Here is a 7,725-nt window from a genome sequence, read left to right as displayed (position 1 = left end):
TATTTGGAAGAAAGGACTTCAGACACTGGACCACAGGAGAGCAGAACTGTGATCCTGGAGAGAAGAAAAACAAACAAAGCACCCTACAGTTGCACCAGCTTACTGTCTGGAGGCTGGAGGCTACTGGAAAGGGGGGTCCCAAACTGAGCCTAGCAGCCTTACTGACTTGAGAAGACTAATATTAGTGTTTGAGGAGGCCAATGTGGCTATAATTTGAGAGGCAGAAAACAGAAGGATCTCTTCTAATCTTTGGCTGAGTGTGGGTATGTGTGGATATGCACATGAATGAGAGGAAACTATTCAAATTTGAGGAAAGTCACCAGAAAAGAATAGGCAAAAAAATTATTGGAGGTTGCACAAGGTAGGGAATGGTACCTATTCCTGCCAGCCAGAGTGAGAAGATTTAGTAATACATGGGGCATCAGGTAGAATCCTCAATGGGGTATTGCCTTACTGGCAGAAAAGGTCTCCTAAGACTAAAGATTGTTTTGGATCTAACAGAGCTTGAATGCAAAACTTGGAAGGATTCAACTGATTGCAAGTTAAGACTAGACAAAATAATACCTGGAGTTTCCACAGGGCTTAAAATAGTTCCTGTCCCCACGAGCCAGCGTAGAAAGTGTACATGAATCAAAATTCAACATTATTTAAAGGAATGCCCCTCCTCCAAATTCTAGCAACCAAAAATTACAATTTATAGTGTCCAGCATCTAATCAAATTTACAAGGCATATATAAAAGCGGGAACATATAGCCCATGAACAAGATAAAGGACAATGAATAGAAACAGACCCAACAGTTCTAAAATTCAGACAAGGACCTTCAAGATGGAAACTACAAGCATAAGGAGGAGAGGTATGAAAGATACAAAAAAGAAAAAAATGAAAGCTACAATTTCTAAGATTAAAAAAATACACTGTATGGGATTATAAGCAGAAAAGACACTGCAAAAGAAAAGATTAGTGAATATGAAGACAGAGCGAAAGAAAGTATCCATAATGAAGCAAAAAGAAGGATTAAACGGAAAAAAGAATAGAACAGAGCATCACTGACCTGTGAGACAATAGTAAATGGCCCAATAGACACGTAGAGTTCCAGAAGTGAATATAGAAAACAAACTGAAAAATAATGGCCCCAAATTTCCAACTTTGATGAAAACTATAATCCACTGAATCAAGCATCTCAAACTCTAAGTAGAATAACCTTTAAGAAAGTCATGTGAAGGTACATCATAAATAAATTGCTGAAAACCAGGAATAAAAGACTATTTTTAAAACATTCTGAAAAAAAAAAAAAAGACACTCTACATTTAAAGAAATAAAATTGAGGACAATAGAAGACTTTTTGTCAGGAATAATGCAAGTTAGAAGATAGTGAAGAGACATCTATAAAGTACTAAAGGGAAAAAAGAAAACCCTGTCAACCTAGAATTCTTAACTGAACTAAAACATTTCAAAAAGGAAGTCAAATAAAAACTTTTAAAATGCAGTACTATCAGACCTGTGCAACAAGAAATATTAAAGGAAGCACTTCATGGAGAAGGAAAACGATATCAGAAGAAATCTGGATCTATGCAAAGTAATATTACCAAGGATAAAGGGAAATATTTAATAATGATAAAGGACTCAATTCGTCCTGTGACACAATAATCATAAATGTATATGCACCTAATAAGAGTTACACAACACATGAAACAAAAAAGATAGAATTAAAAGGAGAAACAGAAAAATCTACAATTATAGTTGAGGATTTCAACATTCCTCTTTCAGTAATTGATAGGAAAAGCCAACAGAAAAGCAATAAGAATATAGAAGACTGAGCAATACTATCAATTAATTTGACCAAACTGACATTTCTAGAACACTCTAGCTGACAAAAGCAGGATGCATATTATTTTCAAGTACAAACAGAACATACATCAAGGTAGAACATATTCTGGGCCATAAAACAGAGTTTTAATACAGTTATACATTTGAGAGGATTGAAATTATACAAAATATGTTCTCTGGCCAAAACAGAAATAAACTAGAATAAAAGAGAGATATCTGGAAAATCCCCAAATAATTAACAATTAAATAGCAAACATATAAATAAGCCATGAGTCAAAAAAGAACTCAGAAGGGAAATTAGAAAATATTTTGATATAAGAACATATCAAAATATGTGGAATGCAGTTAAAGTAGTATTTAGAGGGAAATTTATAACATTAAATGTTTGCATTAGAAAAGAAGGAAAGTCTCAAATCAATGATCTGACCTTCCACCTTAAAAAAAAGCTAGAAAAAGAAGAGTAAACTCCAAAATGACAGAGCAAATAAAACCCAAAAGGATGAAATAAGTGAAGACAGGAAATCAGTGAAACAGAACACACATGCACATGGGTGATCGTGCACACATGCACACATACACACACATAAATACATGCATATAGAGCAAATCAATGAAACCAAAAGCTAGTTCTTTGAGACAAATCACTAAAATTGATAAACCACTAGCCAGACTAATGAGGGAAAAAAAGGAGAGAAGACACAAATTACCAAGATTACAAATAAAAGTGGAGACAGCACTACAGATCCTACAAACACTAAACAATAATAAGCGAAGATTATGTACAAACCACCAAAGTTCATTCAAGAAAAAATAGATAAATAATCCTATAACTATTACAAAATTTAATAATTTAATTCAAAGTGAAAAATTTTCCCTCAAAGTAAATTCCAGGCCATCTCAGCTTCACTGTTTACCAAACATTTATGAAACAATAGCAATTCTATGTAAACTCCTCAAGAAAATATGAGGGAACATTTCCCAGCTTTTAAATAAAGAGGTTAGTATTACCCTGATACTAAAACAAAGATATTATAAGAAAACAAAACTGCAGAACAATATCACTCATGAACATATACACAAAAATCTTTTTAAAAAATAGCAAATCTGACACTAGCACTATATAAAAAAGACAAAACATCATGACTGGGTGAGATTTATCCCAGTAATGCAAGGTTAGTTTAGCATTCAAAAATCATTAATGTAATTATTCTTCTTAATAATAGACTAAAAAAGAGAAACTATATGATCTTCATACAGACTGAAGAAGTACTTGACAAAATTCAACAATGATTCATGATTAAAAAAAAAAAATCTCTTAGAAAAGTAGCAAAAGAAGAAACGTCTTCAACCTGATAAAGGACATTTGGAAAAAACTATTGCCACCATCTGACTTTATAGTAGAAAATTAATGCTTTCCCCCTAAGATTAGAAACAAGGCAAGGATATCTGCTTTCACCACTTATATTCAACATAGTTCTGAAAGTCCTAGTTGGTGTAATACAGCAAGAAAAAGAAACAAAAAGCATATTGGAAAGAATAAAGTAAGCCTCTTTATTCTTGGATGACATGATTGATGGTCTCTGTAGAAAATCAACTTTGACTCACAGACATCGAGAACAAACTTACCGTTACCAAAGGGGAAAGTGGGGGTGGGGGGGAGGGATAAATTAGGAGTTTGGTATTAGCAGATACAAACTACTATATATAAAACAGATAAGCAACAAAGTCCTACTGTATAGTACAGGGAACTCTATTCAATATCTTGTAATAACCTATAACAAAAAAGAATATGAAGAAGTATATATATATATATATATGTATAACTGAATCACTTTGCTGTATACCAGAAACGAACACAACATTGTAAATCAACTATACGCCAATAAAACTTTAAAAAAGAAAATCAACTTTGCAGAATTTACCAAAAAAAGCTGCTAGAATTAATGAGTTTAGCAAGTTTTAGGATTCAAGGTCAATTTAAAATCAATTAGGGACTTCCCTGGTGGTCCAGCAGTTAAAACTCCACGCTCCCAATGCAGGGGGCCCTGGTTCAATCCCTGGTCAGTGAACTAGTTCCTGCATGCCACAACTAAGAGCCTGCATGCCGCAACTAAAATAGCCTGCATGTCACAATGAAGATCCCGCATGCTGCAACTAAGACCCAGTGAAGCCAAATAAATTAATTAAATATTAAAAATATAAAATAAAATCAATTACATTTAATATAACTAAAAACTGGAAATTAAAATTAGAAAACAATACCTCTTTGTATTAAAAGTCTGGAATACTTAGACACAAATTAAACAACGACAACAACAACAAAAAAGCAAGATCTATACACTGAAAACTTAAGACCTAAATGTACAGAAAGTTCATAATCTTGGATTGGATAATTCAATATTGTTGAGATATCAGTTCTTCCCAAATTGAACTACTGATCTGATGCAATCTAATCAGAATCCCAGCAGGATTTTTTGTAGCTATTAAGGACTTGATTCTAAAATCCCCATGGAAATTTAAAGAACCAGAATAGCCAAAATAATCTTGAAAAGAAGAACAAAGCCAAACAATTTAAACTACTTGATTTTAAGACTTAACTATTATAAAAGCCACACTAATTAAGACAATGTGATATTGGCATAATGATACATGTATATCAATGAAACAAGAGTCCTGAAATAGACCCACACATATACAGTCAACTGATTTGAAGAAGATGCCAAGGAAATTCAATGGGTAGAAGTCTTTGCAACAAATGGTGCTGGAACAAATGGATATTTGTATGGAAAAACAAACAAAACACCACCCTTGGCCTTTACCTTATATCATATACAAAAGTTATCTTGGAATGCAGATGTAAACATAAGAGCTAGAATTATAAAACTTCTGTAGAAAACAATGGAGAAAATCTTTGTGAACTTGGGTAAGGCAAATTTTCTTAAGATACAAAGAGCATAAATTATAAAAGGAAAAAAAAGATAAATTGCACTTCATCAAGATTGAAAATGTTTTCTCTTCAACAGATACCATTAAGGACATGAAAATGAAAGGTGCAGAATGGGAGAAAACTATTTGTAAAACATGTGTCTGGTAAAATACTTGTATCCAGAATACTGAAAGAATTACAACTCAGTAATAAGACAAACAACTTGGTATCAAAAGATGGGCAAAACAGACCCTCCACCAGAGAAGATATATGAATTTGAAATAAGCTTTTGAAAAGACTCTTTTTTAATATAGCAGCCTTATTCATGATAGTCCCAAACATCCAACACTTCGTAATTGGACAAAACCAAATTGTGGTACATTAATACAAGGGGAAACTTCTAAGCCATAAAAAGATGAATCTCAAAAGCATGTGCTAAGTGAAAGATGCCAGACACAAGTGACTACATATTGTGTGATTCCATTTATGTGAAAACCTAGAAATGTAGAACTGGAGTGGCAGAAGGCCCTCAGTGGTTGCCACGGGTCAGGAGTGAATGGAGAGGACTGACTGTAAAGGGGCATGAGGGAACTTTTTGGAAAGATGAAAAAGTTCTAGATCATGATTCTGGTAGCGGTTTCATGACTGTATACGTTTGTCAAGACTCATCTAATTGTACACTTAAAATGGTGAATTTTATTTTATGCAATTATACCTCAATAAAACAAACAAAAAAATGTTGCTCTAGGGCTCCCTCCTCCTCTTTTTATTTGTTTATTTTGAGTTTGAATTCTCTGAAATTGCACTTAAAGCTCTCCAAGAATTTTCTCTTGTATTTATTTTGGACTGGGTTTCTTCTGGTTCCAGGAGTTTCTCAAAATTTCTGGATTGATGTCATCTTTCTAATTTTCTAGCAGTGGTAAGGATTACAAAAACAGACAAACCAACAACCCAAGATCTTTGATCCTTTCAAAGAGTTTGGGATCGGGAGACGTAAAAGCATACATGTAGTTTGCTAATTCCACAGTATATTCTCTCAATGTTTCAGGAGACAAAGGCTGTCCTTGAAAACAGTAATTATAAATAGTAATTGGAAGTGAGTAAAAGGACTCTCATAACATTTAAGGGACACACCACTTTAAATAATTCAGTTTTTCTATTAGGATCACTGTCACTCCTGGCCAACTGCAAAGTTGTTTCTTTTTATTTCTCTTGTCCCTATTACCACTTGGGCTGGAGGCAATTTTTTACTTCAGATTCTCGAAGTCCTCCAGCTTCCTCATGCTAACCTGACCTTTAAGATGTGAGTGAAGCTGTACTGAACTGCTCCCCTGTGTATGTGGGAAACCTAGTGTCTGTCCCTCCCAGTGTCTCTGGAGCGCTTGGCAGACTTTTATTTCATCACAACATTTAAACTCTTAAGTGCACGTGAAATCCACCCCTCCCCGTTTTTGTACCTTGTCAACCCTCTGGACATTCCCCTAATTCCTTTACTTCCCTAAATGCCACCCACCCAGGGTGTGTAGCAGAGTTGAAGGAAAGTTTGTGGTAACAGACGAGAGCTGATCAAGCATCTTAGACATCTTGTTTCTTGAAGGTCTGTGGGCCTTTCCTGCTACTGTGGGGTTCTCACACCATTTAACTTGGCTTTTATTGTTTTACAAATTTTCTGGGGACCTCCTTTTTCTTCCATTTCCTCTTTTTCTTAGGTCAGCACTCCCACCCCCTCATTCCTATTCATCTTTCATTCTACTCATGAATTGAATGATTCATTCATTCTTGAATTGGAGTGTTACATCTAACTAGTCTGTTCAATGGAGTTTTAATATATATGGCTACCAATTTTTGAAAAATAGAAATTTAATTGAAAAATTCTTAAAGGTTCCAATTTAGAAATTAAGAGTTTTGAATATGCTCAACATTTGGTATGTTCTCTCCATTTAATAAAGTCTTATGGTAACTTTACATTTAACAGAATATTGTATATTGCTACTGTACCAAAAATGTTACTGTTTTGTATTAACTCTCACTTTGACATATAACATAAGAGTTTCCGGTTTTCTACTGATACATCTAGTGGTGGCATGATGGGCATCAGTCAGGGTCCCAGCTGGAATCAAATGGCACACTCGAATTAAGATAATCAAGGATATTTACAAAGAGGGGGGCAGGATAAGGGAACCACAAGAATTAATGCAGCAACCCACATTAACAGAAGCACCCCTAAGGCAGAAAAGATAGGGGATGGGAGGTCCCCCAAAGGAGAGGAGGTCCCTTCAGTTGGAGGACATAGCCAGCCCAACCTCACGGGGAGTGAACCAGGGGAATAAATACCTTGACCTCTCTTTCAGGTTTCCTCCGGTCTTCTGCTAGAGCTCCTCGTTGGCTCAGCCCAAGAGGAATCCAGAGCAAGGGAACCCACTGGTGAGTACAGGTCAGCCTTCCAGCAGAGTATGGCTGTGGAAGGACAAATGGAAGATACCGGGCACACATTGCTTATTTTAATCAGAAATATTCCTTTCTGTATCGACAATTTGAATGTTAATTAATCGGGACTCTGATTGCTGTTGAAGGAAACTCAACTTGATGTCTTAAAAAAAAAAAAAGTAAAGAAAGAAAGAAAATGGAAGAAAGGCAGGGGAGGAACTGATTTTAGGGAAATAAATGCTGTTCGGGCACACACTCTCCTCCTCATCTCTGCATATGCTTGTTTGTTTTGTATCCAAGTGGGGACCTGGACTCCAAGAGCATTGGGGTAGATCTTTAGAGCAGTATAATCAGACAAAGGATGACTCATCTTCCAACTCCATGGAGAAAAGTCTCAGAGAACTTTACTAGGAGATTTAAATCTTGATTAAAAGAATAAATCAAGGGATGAATAAACATTTGAATAGACGGGATGGGAAGACTGATTGGAAAGGTGTTATTTCTTACAAATTAACTTATAAACATAATGTAATCCTAACCAAAA

General features: G+C 35.1%; 1 long non-coding RNA gene across 2 annotated transcripts in view; it reads left to right on the top strand.

The window, feature by feature from the left end:
• LOC132347553 (uncharacterized) overlaps nucleotides 1-7,725 on the top strand; it is a 64,847-nt gene that overhangs the window by 1,913 nt on the left and 55,209 nt on the right. For both annotated transcript variants that reach the window (XR_009497219.1, XR_009497218.1), the window contains exon 2: nucleotides 7,106-7,178. This is a non-coding gene — a long non-coding RNA (uncharacterized LOC132347553). The remainder of the gene's footprint in view (nucleotides 1-7,105; nucleotides 7,179-7,725) is intronic.

Source organism: Balaenoptera ricei, chromosome 14, assembly GCF_028023285.1.
Source record: "Balaenoptera ricei isolate mBalRic1 chromosome 14, mBalRic1.hap2, whole genome shotgun sequence".
NCBI classification, from domain to species: domain Eukaryota; kingdom Metazoa; phylum Chordata; class Mammalia; order Artiodactyla; family Balaenopteridae; genus Balaenoptera; species Balaenoptera ricei.
The sequence above is the reverse complement of the archived record's forward strand: the minus strand, read 5'-3'. Positions and strand labels throughout refer to the sequence as shown.